The 15,836-nt window shown below is 45.0% G+C and overlaps 1 protein-coding gene across 2 annotated transcripts in view; it reads right to left on the bottom strand.

Annotated features, from left to right (window-relative positions):
* Positions 1 to 15,836, bottom strand: part of LRRN2 (leucine rich repeat neuronal 2) — a 46,555-nt gene that overhangs the window by 12,179 nt on the left and 18,540 nt on the right. Inside the window, exon 1 of one of the 2 annotated variants that reach the window (XM_075613716.1) lies at positions 11,574 to 11,790. The exons of the other annotated variant lie outside the window; for it this stretch is intronic. The gene's annotated coding sequence lies outside the window, so the exon portion shown is untranslated. Of the gene's footprint in view, positions 1 to 11,573; positions 11,791 to 15,836 lie in introns of those variants that run through there. 2 annotated transcript variants of the gene reach the window in all.

The raw sequence follows: 15,836 nt of genomic DNA on the forward strand, positions 1-15,836 counted from the left end.
GCCAACACTGCCAGCCAGCCAGGCATATATATATATATATATATATATATATATATATATATATATATATATATATATTGTATTATATCCTATATTCTGAAGAGCAGGAGTTCAAAACAATGTATATTTGGGGAGAATATAATATATTTACATAAAAATACATGACGAGAACTGTTCAAACACACCCTGGGTTTCAGAGGTGCAGGAGGGGAGCATATTTTAGAGCGAGGCAATACTCTGAAACTAGTGGGTGAGAGGCACTGGGAAAATGAGTGGTGCTTTCAGGGAATAGTCTCCCAGCACCGGTGGCCAAAATAGAGAACACAGCATCTAAAAGCATGGCTGTTCAACTCCAGTCCTCAAGGACCACCAACAGGTCAGGTTTTCAGGATATCCCTGTTTCAGCAGGTGACTCGAAGGCCACCAACAGGTCAGGTTTTCAGGATATCCCTGCTTCAGCACAGGTGGCTCAATCAGTGGCTCAGTCTTCGACTGCATCACCTGTGCTGAAGCAGGGATATCCTGAAAACCTGACCTGTTGTTTGTCCTTGAGGACAGGAGCGGGCCGCCCGTGGCGTACGGGCTGAAACAGTAAGGGAATTGAAAGATCCTAAATATGAAATAAACTTCAAGGTCTAATAGGGATCTTTGTGTCACTGCTCTGGCAATAATGCACCGCAGGCTATATATTGATGCAGAGTACCTCTAGGAAATATTTCTCATTGCTCTCCACCAAAGAGCACATTCCTCAGGCTGTTGGAAATGTGTGGTCATACTCAGCACTACTTTGTATGGAAAGTTTTCAAATCCTGAATGGCAAACTGCTGCTTTTAACCCTTTCTTTGCCAGAGAGGCCTGTAACATGATGTCCCACGCTGCGTCATATACATACAGCGCTAACGTGGTGTGCATCATACTACACGCAACACGTGCACTCACCTTAGACACATATTGATGCGTAGGACACACTAAACAGGATTCACACAAACATACAATCTGCATACAGCACACACAGATCCCACACAATAATATAACACACACTACTAACATGCAGTGGAAACACACATTGACATATTAAGGTAAACATATTTAACACTACACACATATACAGACACATTATCACACACACAAACATACAGTTTCACACATAGCACACCCACCACAGCATACACAACACACACAGCTTCACACACAGCTCACAGCTACACACACACACAAACTCCCAGCTACACACAGCTATCCACATAAAAAGCTTACAGATACACATACAGATCATTACACACGTAATACACAGATACACACACACACACACACACAAACTCACAGCATTACACACATACAGCTCACAGACTATTACACACAGCTATACACACATACTGTACAGCTCACAGATACACACATAGACCATTACACCACACACACACACACACACAGCATTACACGCAGCTATACACCCGTACGGCTCACAGATACACGCATGGACAGGTCACACACAGCTCACAGATACACGCACGTACAGCTCACAGATACACACACAGACCATTACACATACAGCTCACAGATACACACACGTACAGCTCACAGATACACACACATACAGCTCACAGATACACACACGTACAGCTCACAGATACACACACGTACAGCTCACAGATACACACACGTACAGCTCACAGATACACACACGTACAGCTCACAGATACACACACATACAGCTCACAGATACACACACATACAGCTCACAGATACACACACATACAGCTCACAGATACACACACATACAGCTCACAGATACACACACATACAGCTCACAGATACACACACATACAGCTCACAGATAAACACACACACACACACACACACACACACACACACACACACACACACACACACACAGCATTACACACAGCTATACACACATACAGCTCACAGACTATTACACACAGCTATACACACATACAGCTCACAGATACACACATAGACCATTACACCTGTACAGCTCACACACACACACACACACACACACACACACACACACACACACACACACACACACACACACACACACACACACACACACATAGCATTACACGCAGCTATACACCCGTACAGCTCACAGATACACACACGTACAGCTCACAGATAAACACACAGACCATTACACACACGTACAGCTCACAGATAAACACACAGACCATTACACACACAGCTCACAGATACACGCACAGACCATTACACACACAGCTCACAGATACACACACAGACCATTACACACACGTACAGCTCACAGATAAACACACAGACCATTACACACACGTACAGCTCACAGATAAACACACAGACCATTACACATACAGCTCACAGATACACACACGTACAGCTCACAGATACACATACAGACCATTACACACACAGCTCACAGATACACATACAGACCATTACACACACAGCTCACAGATACACGCACAGACCATTACACACATACAAACTCACAGCATTACACACATACAGCTCACAGATACACACACAGACCATTACACACACAGCTCACAGATACACGCACAGACCATTACACACATACAAACTCACAGCATTACACACATACAGCTCACAGATACACACACGTACAACTCACAGATACACACACGTACAGCTCACAGATACACACACGTACAGCTCACAGATACACACACGTACAGCTCACAGATACACATACAGACCATTACACACACGTACAGCTCACAGATACACATACACAGCTCTCAGATACACGCACAGACCATTACACACATACAAACTCACAGCATTACACATACAGCTCACATATACACACACGTACAGCTCACAGATACACACACGTACAGCTCACAGATACACACACGTACAGCTCACAGATACACACCACGTACAGCTCACAGATACACACACGTACAGCTCACAGATACACACACATACAGCTCACAGATACACACACATACAGCTCACAGATACACACACATACAGCTCACAGATACACACACGTACAGCTCACAGATACACACACATACAGCTCACAGATACACACACATACAGCTCACAGATACACATACACAGCTCTCAGATACACGCACAGACCATTACACACATACAAACTCACAGCATTACACATACAGCTCACAGATACACACACATACAGCTCACAGATACACACACGTACAGCTCACAGATACACACACGTACAGCTCACAGATACACACCACGTACAGCTCACAGATACACACACGTACAGCTCACAGATACACACACATACAGCTCACAGATACACACACATACAGCTCACAGATACACACACGTACAGCTCACAGATACACACACGTACAGCTCACAGATACACACACATACAAACTCACAGCATTACACGTACAGCTCACAGATACACACACATACAGCTCACAGATACACACACGTACAGCTCACAGATACACACACATACAAACTCACAGCATTACACGTACAGCTCACAGATACACACACATACAGCTCACAGATACACACACATACAGCTCACAGATACACACACATACAGCTCACAGATACACACACATACAGCTCACAGATACACACACGTACAGCTCACAGATACACACACATACAAACTCACAGCATTACACGTACAGCTCACAGATACACACACATACAGCTCACAGATACACACACGTACAGCTCACAGATACACACACATACAGCTCACAGATACACACACGTACAGCTCACAGATACACACACATACAAACTCACAGCATTACACGTACAGCTCACAGATACACACACATACAGCTCACAGATACACACACGTACAGCTCACAGATACACACCACGTACAGCTCACAGATACACACACGTACAGCTCACAGATACACACACATACAGCTCACAGATACACACACATACAAACTCACAGCATTACACGTACAGCTCACAGATACACACACATACAGCTCACAGATACACACACGTACAGCTCACAGATACACACACGTACAGCTCACAGATACACACACATACAAACTCACAGCATTACACGTACAGCTCACAGATACACACACGTACAGCTCACAGATACACACACGTACAGCTCACAGATACACACACATACAGCTCACAGATACACACACGTACAGCTCACAGATACACACACATACAGCTCACAGATACACACACGTACAGCTCACAGATACACACACATACAGCTCACAGATACACACACATACAGCTCACAGATACACACACATACAAACTCACAGCATTACACATACAGCTCACAGATACACACACGTACAGCTCACAGATACACACCACGTACAGCTCACAGATACACACACATACAGCTCACAGATACACACACGTACAGCTCACAGATACACACACGTACAGCTCACAGATACACACACGTACAGCTCACAGATACACACACATACAAACTCACAGCATTACACGTACAGCTCACAGATACACACACATACAGCTCACAGATACACACACGTACAGCTCACAGATACACACACGTACAGCTCACAGATACACACACGTACAGCTCACAGATACACACACATACAAACTCACAGCATTACACGTACAGCTCACAGATACACACACGTACAGCTCACAGATACACACACATACAGCTCACAGATACACACATAGACCATTACACCTGTACAGCTCACACACACACACACACACACACACACACACACACACACACACACACACACACACACACACACACACACACACACACACACACACACACACACACACACACACATAGCATTACACGCAGCTATACACCCGTACAGCTCACAGATACACACACGTACAGCTCACAGATAAACACACAGACCATTACACACACGTACAGCTCACAGATAAACACACAGACCATTACACACACAGCTCACAGATAAACACACAGACCATTACACACACAGCTCACAGATAAACACACAGACCATTACACACACAGCTCACAGATAAACACACAGACCATTACACACACAGCTCACAGATAAACACACAGACCATTACACACACAGCTCACAGATACACGCACAGACCATTACACACACAGCTCACAGATACACACACAGACCATTACACACACGTACAGCTCACAGATACACACACAGACCATTACACACACGTACAGCTCACAGATACACACACGTACAGCTCACAGATACACACACGTACAGCTCACAGATACACACACGTACAGCTCACAGATACACACACGTACAGCTCACAGATACACACACATACAGCTCACAGATACACACACGTACAGCTCACAGATACACACACGTACAGCTCACAGATACACACACGTACAGCTCACAGATACACACACATACAGCTCACAGATACACACACATACAAACTCACAGCATTACACGTACAGCTCACAGATACACACACATACAGCTCACAGATACACACACGTACAGCTCACAGATACACACACATACAGCTCACAGATACACACACATACAGCTCACAGATACACACACATACAGCTCACAGATACACACACATACAGCTCACAGATACACACACATACAGCTCACAGATACACACACATACAGCTCACAGATACACACACGTACAGCTCACAGATACACACCACGTACAGCTCACAGATACACACACGTACAGCTCACAGATACACACACGTACAGCTCACAGATACACACACGTACAGCTCACAGATACACACACATACAAACTCACAGCATTACACGTACAGCTCACAGATACACACACATACAGCTCACAGATACACACACGTACAGCTCACAGATACACACACGTACAGCTCACAGATACACACACATACAAACTCACAGCATTACACGTACAGCTCACAGATACACACACATACAGCTCACAGATACACACACGTACAGCTCACAGATACACACACGTACAGCTCACAGATACACACACATACAAACTCACAGCATTACACGTACAGCTCACAGATACACACACGTACAGCTCACAGATACACACACAGACCATTACACCTGTACAGCTCACACACACACACACACACACACACACACACACACACACACACACACACACACACACACACACACACACACACACACACACACACACACATAGCATTACACGCAGCTATACACCCGTACAGCTCACAGATACACACACGTACAGCTCACAGATAAACACACAGACCATTACACACACGTACAGCTCACAGATAAACACACAGACCATTACACACACAGCTCACAGATAAACACACAGACCATTACACACACAGCTCACAGATAAACACACAGACCATTACACACACAGCTCACAGATAAACACACAGACCATTACACACACAGCTCACAGATAAACACACAGACCATTACACACACAGCTCACAGATACACGCACAGACCATTACACACACAGCTCACAGATACACACACAGACCATTACACACACGTACAGCTCACAGATACACACACAGACCATTACACACACGTACAGCTCACAGATACACACACGTACAGCTCACAGATACACACACGTACAGCTCACAGATACACACACGTACAGCTCACAGATACACACACGTACAGCTCACAGATACACACACATACAGCTCACAGATACACACACGTACAGCTCACAGATACACACACGTACAGCTCACAGATACACACACGTACAGCTCACAGATACACACACATACAGCTCACAGATACACACACATACAAACTCACAGCATTACACGTACAGCTCACAGATACACACACATACAGCTCACAGATACACACACGTACAGCTCACAGATACACACACATACAGCTCACATATACACACACGTACAGCTCACAGATACACACACGTACAGCTCACAGATACACACACATACAGCTCACAGATACACACACGTACAGCTCACAGATACACACACATACAGCTCACAGATACACACACGTACAGCTCACAGATACACACACATACAAACTCACAGCATTACACGTACAGCTCACAGATACACACACATACAGCTCACAGATACACACACGTACAGCTCACAGATACACACACGTACAGCTCACAGATACACACACGTACAGCTCACAGATACACACACGTACAGCTCACAGATACACACACATACAGCTCACAGATACACACACGTACAGCTCACAGATACACACACGTACAGCTCACAGATACACACACGTACAGCTCACAGATACACACACATACAGCTCACAGATACACACATAGACCATTACACCTGTACAGCTCACACACACACACACACACACACACACACACACACACACACACACACACACACACACACACACACACACACACACACACACACATAGCATTACACGCAGCTATACACCCGTACAGCTCACAGATACACACACGTACAGCTCACAGATAAACACACAGACCATTACACACACAGCTCACAGATACACACACAGACCATTACACACACGTACAGCTCACAGATAAACACACAGACCATTACACACACGTACAGCTCACAGATAAACACACAGACCATTACACATACAGCTCACAGATACACACACGTACAGCTCACAGATACACATACAGACCATTACACACACAGCTCACAGATACACGCACAGACCATTACACACATACAAACACACAGCATTACACACATACAGCTCACAGATACACACACGTACAACTCACAGATACACACACGTACAGCTCACAGATACACACACGTACAGCTCACATATACACACACGTATAGCTCACATATACACACACAGACCATTACACACACGTACAGCTCACAGATACACATACACAGCTCTCAGATACACGCACAGACCATTACACACATACAAACTCACAGCATTACACATACAGCTCACATATACACACACGTACAGCTCACAGATACACACACGTACAGCTCACAGATACACACACGTACAGCTCACAGATACACACCACGTACAGCTCACAGATACACACACGTACAGCTCACAGATACACACACATACAGCTCACAGATACACACACATACAGCTCACAGATACACACACATACAGCTCACAGATACACACACATACAGCTCACAGATACACACACGTACAGCTCACAGATACACACACATACAGCTCACAGATACACACACATACAGCTCACAGATACACATACACAGCTCTCAGATACACGCACAGACCATTACACACATACAAACTCACAGCATTACACATACAGCTCACAGATACACACACGTACAGCTCACAGATACACACCACGTACAGCTCACAGATACACACACGTACAGCTCACAGATACACACCACGTACAGCTCACAGATACACACACGTACAGCTCACAGATACACACACGTACAGCTCACAGATACACACACATACAAACTCACAGCATTACACGTACAGCTCACAGATACACACACATACAGCTCACAGATACACACACGTACAGCTCACAGATACACACACATACAAACTCACAGCATTACACGTACAGCTCACAGATACACACACGTACAGCTCACAGATACACACACGTACAGCTCACAGATACACACACGTACAGCTCACAGATACACACACGTACAGCTCACAGATACACACACGTACAGCTCACAGATACACACACATACAGCTCACAGATACACACACGTACAGCTCACAGATACACACACATACAGCTCACAGATACACACACATACAGCTCACAGATACACACACGTACAGCTCACAGATACACACACATACAGCTCACAGATACACACACATACAGCTCACAGATACACACACGTACAGCTCACAGATACACACACATACAAACTCACAGCATTACACGTACAGCTCACAGATACACACACATACAGCTCACAGATACACACACGTACAGCTCACAGATACACACACATACAGCTCACATATACACACACGTACAGCTCACAGATACACACACGTACAGCTCACAGATACACACACATACAGCTCACAGATACACACACGTACAGCTCACAGATACACACACATACAGCTCACAGATACACACACATACAGCTCACAGATACACGCACAGACCATTACACACACGTACAGCTCACAGATACACACACGTACAGCTCACAGATACACGCACAGACCATTACACACACGTACAGCTCACAGATACACACACAGACCATTACACACACAGCTCACAGATACACACACAGACCATTACACACACAGCTCACAGATACACATACAGACCATTACACACACAGCTCACAGATACACGCACAGACCATTACACACACACACAGCTCACAGATACACATACAGACCATTACACACACAGCTCACAGATACACACACAGACCATTACACACACAGCTCACAGATACACATACAGACCATTACACACACAGCTCACAGATACACACACAGGGACCAATACACACACGTACAGCTCACAGATACACACACGTACAGCTCACAGATACACACACGTACAGCTCACAGATACACACACAGACCATTACACACACGTACAGCTCACAGATACACACACGTACAGCTCACAGATACACACACAGACCATTACACACACGTACAGCTCACAGATACAAACACGGACCAATACACACACAGCTCACAGATACACACACAAACCATTACACACAAAGACAGGTCACAGAAACACACACGGACCAATACACACACACACAGCTCACAGATACACACACAAACCATTACACACACACAGCTCACAGATACACCCAAAGACAGGTCACACACAGCTCACAGATACACATACGGACCAATACACACACACAGCTCACAGATACACACACAGACCATTACACACATACAGCTCATAGATACACACACAGACCATTACACACACACGCACACAAACAAACACAGACCATTACACACATACAGCTCACAGATACATACACAGACCATTACACACACACAGCTCACAGATACACACACAGACCATTACACTCATATAGCTCACAGATACACATACAGACCATCACACACACACAGCTCACAGATACACTCACACAAACCATTACACACACAGCTCACAGATACTCACACAGACCATCACACACACACAGCTCACAGATACACACACCATTACACACATGCAGCTCACAGATACACACACAGACCATTACACACACACACACACACACACACACCTCACAGATACACAGAGACATATAGCTCACAGATACACACACACAGCTCACAGATACACACAGACTATGACATACATACAGCTCATATCTGCATCAGATACGGAGCTGGAATGTGCTAATTTGTGGTCCTGTTATAACAAGTCCCAATAAAGGACTATTATGTGATGTTAGATAAGGACAGGTGATAGTACCACACAGTGTTGTTGAAAAGGTCCAGTCATTAACCCTTTATGTGAGGAAACTGACACATATGCAGAGCATCGTTCTATCATCTCCTTCATTCACACAAACCTATTGCTCCATTAACCCCTTCCTGCAAACAGATCCTCAACACATCGTTCCATAAATCCACCCTTATACAAACCTGCAGAGTATCACACAATAAAACCTCTTGCATATAGACTTGCAGAGCATTGCTCTATTAGCCCCAACCATATAGAGAGGTACAGAGCACCGTTCTGTATTCCCTTTTCTTCTAGACTTGTGGATCCTCTCTCCATTAACCCTTCCTTGTACACAGACCCGCAGATCATCTTCATTAACCCTTCCTTGTACACAGACCCGCAGATCATCTTCATTAACCCTTCCTTGTACACAGACCCGCAGATCATCTTCATTAACCCTTCCTTGTACAGAGACCTGCAGATCCTCTCTCCATTAACCCTTCCTTGTACAGAAACCTGCATATTATCTCTATTAACACTTCCTTGTACAGAGACCTGCAGATCATCTCTCCATTCACCCTTCCTTGTACAGAGACCTGCAGATCATCTCTCCATTCACCCTTCCTTGTACAGAAACCTGCAGATCATCTCCATTAACCTTTCCTTGTACAGAGACCTGCAGATCATCTCTCCATTAACCCTTCCTTGTACAGAAACCTGCAGATCATCTCCATTAACCTTTCCTTGTACAGAGACCTGCAGATCATCTCTCCATTAACCCTTCCTTGTGCAGAGACCTGCAGATCATCTCCATTAACCTTTCCTTGTACAGAGACCTGCAGATCATCTCTCCATTAACCCTTCCTTGTACAGAAACCTGCAGATCATCTCCATTAACCTTTCCTTGTACAGAGACCTGCAGATCATCTCTCCATTAACCCTTCCTTGTGCAGAGACCTGCAGATCATCTCCATTAACCCTTCCTTGTGCAGAGACCTGCAGATCATCTCTCCAATAACCCTTCTTGGTATCAAGACCGGCAGATCATCTCCATTAACCCCTTTCCCTCTAGACACTGACTCCCAATAAGTGAGACAGTCTCGATGACTCACATGCCCCCCTCACCCCCCATAATATACAGGTAGACTTCTTACCTCCAGCCAATTCTCTCTCTGGTCTCTGCCTCTCTCCCCCTCTGGTTTGTGCAGTGTCTGGGTGGATGAAACCCTCCCCCCGCCCAACCTTGCAGAACCCAGCGCCAAGTTCGGTCCCGATGGCTGTGTACCCCCCACCTCTAGTGATACCCACTGCCCTCTCTCCCTGGCACTGCAGACTCCGCTCTCTCTCCCTCTCTCCTCTCTGGATGATGTGAGTGGGATGCAGAAGCAGCAGAGGGCGGGAGGGAGAGGAGGAGGAGAGGAGAGGCAGCCATCCTATCCAAACTCACTGACTTGCAGTCATACACACACATGCAGGGTAAAGGGAGGGGGGCAGTGCCAGCCTGGGGCAAGCAGGTATTGGGGCACAAACTGGTACTGTGCATGACTGTAGGATAGTGGAATCAAATAGGGGGGAGAATATTCTATGTGCTTGATTTGCGAAGGATTTTGCCAGGGGCGCTGAACCCCAGTCCTCAAGACCTCCCAACAGGTCAGGTTTTCAGGATTATCCCAGCTTCAGCACAGGTGGCTCCATCAGTGGCTCCGTCAAAGACTGAGCCTCTGATTGAGCCACCTGTGCTGAAGCAGGGACTGATTGAGCCACCTGTGCTCAAGCAGGGATATTCTGAAAACCTGACCTGTTGAGGGGGAAGGGGGGCTTGAGGACTAGAGTTGAGAACCCCCGTATTACGCTATAAGGAAATAAAGGGGAAATCGTTGCAAGGATATCCACCCACTGTAAAGAGCCCTGCAGAGTATCGCTCCATTAACCCCTTCCTTGTCTGAGTCATTAGCAGGCCATTCCCCTCACCCATCGCCCCCCCCCCAGTTCTGTGCCGGGCGGTTGCTAGGAAACCAAGTGATAATTTGTGGGTGAGAGATGACAGGAGATGTGCAGAGCATGTGGCAGACAGCAGAGTAACCCCTTCATCACTGCACTGCACCGCACCGCACCCTGTGTGCTACACGCACAGCACAGTTCGTGTGCTGGAATAGCAGAGGGTCAGCATGGCTGTGGTGCAGGAGAGGAGGAGCTGTATCACGCTTTAGCACAGTATACTGTGCAGGGTTGAGATGTGCGGTGGAAGTGTAGTGACAGAGCATATATATATATATAGCAAATGAAAATATTACTGTATGCTCATTCACATGTGTTAGACAGGTCTGCAACCCCGCCTTTCACCATTAATCGCCCAGCAGTGTTTCCACTGCAGCAAGGGATTCTGGGAAATGACATGCAAATGAGCACACAGTGCCACCTTTTGCTTCAAAACCATATAACATGGTCCCCTGTAAGCGTATGCTTGCTGCATTTCACAGCTTTGAGTTAAGATGCATAGCTAGTAAACCCACCCACAGGCAGCCGTTTCGAACTTAATGGGTCTCATCAGTGTGGGTATATATATATACATACACACACATACATATATATACATACATACACACACACATATGTAGTCTCCCCAAGCAGGACTACTAATTAGTGTAAGGGGTTAATGGCCTTAATGGGTTAACTGGGTGGGATCACTCTGATATTGCTCTTCCCGTCATGTGATGTAGGACATCTTGTGACCAGTGATGTCACCATAGGGAGATAGAAGGGTATCTCCATTGGGTTGTTCTAGGAGTTCTGGCAGGGGGCTTCACCGTGAGTCCTGTAACTATATTTCAGTGTCTAGTTAGGTATATTAAGAGTATCCTGTTACCATTCTTTTCAATGAAGGAACGTGGCCGATATAGTTTGCGCCTATAGTAATGGCCCAAGATTGTTCTCATTCGGGAAGAGGAGTGAGCGTGTGCTCAGCAGTGAGTTCTCAGAGCAGTAGATCCAGGGCCTAATCGTATCGGCCCAACCAGAAGGTCCTTAGTAAACTCCAGACCCAATATGGATGGACGAGGTATGCAGTACACAGTAAGTGGATACTGATCCCAGAAAGCAGAGTGTATTCCCACCTGAGATGGGCATTATTGATGCTATGCAGGAGATTGGCAATCTAATAAATACTAAGGGAAACAAGCATGAGTACCTCCCCAGCGTAGGAGTGAGAGCTGCCCGGGGAAGAAGCACAGAGTAACGTTAGGATTTGCCACCAGTTAATATGTCTAAAGTGCTGTATGTCCTCGTATGGTGAGCCTCAGAAACGGCTGTGAATAAAGCTCTTGTTGTAGTACAAAAGTTTGTGGCGCCCATCACTATCCTATCTGCATACCCACGCCCAGCCTGCATGGCGCAGCACCCTGAGCAGGTCTGAGAGACTGAGCATGGATATATATATAGATATACACACACACACACACACACACACACACACACACACACACACACACACACACACACACACACACACAGTCATGTGAAAAAGTACACCCTCTTAGAATTCTATGGTTTTACATATCAGGACATAATAACGCTCACCTAAATGACCCTTTCTTTCATGAGCAGATAAGCACTGAGGTATTGCACTATATGTTGTGTCATTTTGTATGATGCGCTGGCTTTTCTGTTTTTGTCTGACTAACACTCATCTGTTCCTCAGCAGGTCTTAAAATTAGGTAAATACAACCTCAGATGAACAACAACACATGACATATTACACCGTGTCATGATTTATTTAACAAAAAATAAAGCCAAAATGGAGAAGCTATGTGTGAAAAACTAAGTACAACCTTACTGCTTCCATAGAAATTAAGATGCTAAGTAGCAGACAGGTGCTGCTAATCAAACGCCCTTGATTAATTGATCATCAGCAAGTGTGACCACCTCTATAAAAGCCGAAGTTTTAGCAGTTTGCTGACCTGGAGCATTCAGGTGTGTGTTAACACAATGCCAAGGAGGAAAGACATCAGCAATGATCTTAGAGAAGCAATTGTTGCTGCCCATCAATCTGGGAAGGGTTATAAGGCAATTTCCAAACAATTTAAAGTCCATCATTCTACAGTGAGAAAGATTATTCAAAAGTGGAAAACATTCAAGACAATTGCCAATCTTCCCAAAAGTGGACGTCCCAGCAAATTCACCCCAAGGTCAGACCGTGCAATGCTCAGAGAAATTGCAAAAAAAACAAGAGTTACATCTCAGACACTACAGGCCTCAGTTAGCATGTTAAATGTTAAAGTTCATGACAGTACAATTAGAAAAAGACTGAACAAGTATGGTTTGTTTGGAAGGGTTGCCAGGAGAAAGCCTCTTCTCTCTAAAAAGAACATGGCAGCACGGCTTAGGTTTGCAAAGTTGCAGCTGGACAAACCATAAGACTTCTGGAACAATGTCCTTTGGACAGACGTGACCAAAATGGAGATGTTTGGCCATAATGCACAGCGCCACGTTTGGCGAAAACCAAACACAGCATATCAACACCTCATACCAACTGTCAAACACGGTGGTGGAGGGGTGATGATTTGGGCTTGTTTTTGCTGCCACAGGACCTGGGAACCTTGCAGTCATTGAGTCGACCATGAACTCCTCTATATACCAAAGTATTGTAGAGTCAAATGTGAGGCCATCTGTCCGACAGCTAAAGCTTGGCTGAAATTGGGTCATGCAACAGGACAATGATCCCAAGCACACCAGCGAATCTACAAAAGAATGACTGAAAAAGAAAAGAATCAAGGTGTTACAATGGCCCAGTCAAAGTCCAGACCTCAACCCGATTGAAATGCTGTGGCGGGACCTTAAGAGAGCTGTGCATAAACAAATGCCCACAAACCTCAATGAACTGAAGCAACGTTGTAAAGAAGAGTGGGCCAAAATTCCTCCACAACGATGTGAGAGACTGAAAAAGTCATACAGAAAATGATTACTTCAAGTTATTGCTGCTAAAGGTGGTTCTACAAGCTATTGAATCATAAGGTGTACTTAGTTTTTCACACATGGCTTCTCCATTTTGGCTTTATTTTTGTTAAATAAATCATGACACTGTGTAATATGTCATGTGTTGTTGTTCATCTGAGGTTGTATTTACCTAATTTTAAGACCTGCTGAGGAACAGCTAATTGTTATTATGTTGTGTCATGTAAAACCATGGAATTCAAAGAGGGTGTACTTTCTTTTTCAAATGACTGTGTGTATGTATATATATATAGTTACATAGTAGATGAGATTGAAAAAAGACATACGTCCATCAAGTTCAACCTATGCTAAATTTAGACAAGAGATACTTTATCCTATATCTATACTTCCTTATTGAGCCAGAGGAAGGCAAACAAAAAAACCCAGTGACATATCATCCAATGATATCTCATAAGGTGAAAATAAAT

Source organism: Ascaphus truei, chromosome 9, assembly GCF_040206685.1.
Source record: "Ascaphus truei isolate aAscTru1 chromosome 9, aAscTru1.hap1, whole genome shotgun sequence".
In the NCBI taxonomy this organism is placed as follows: Eukaryota; Metazoa; Chordata; class Amphibia; order Anura; family Ascaphidae; genus Ascaphus; species Ascaphus truei.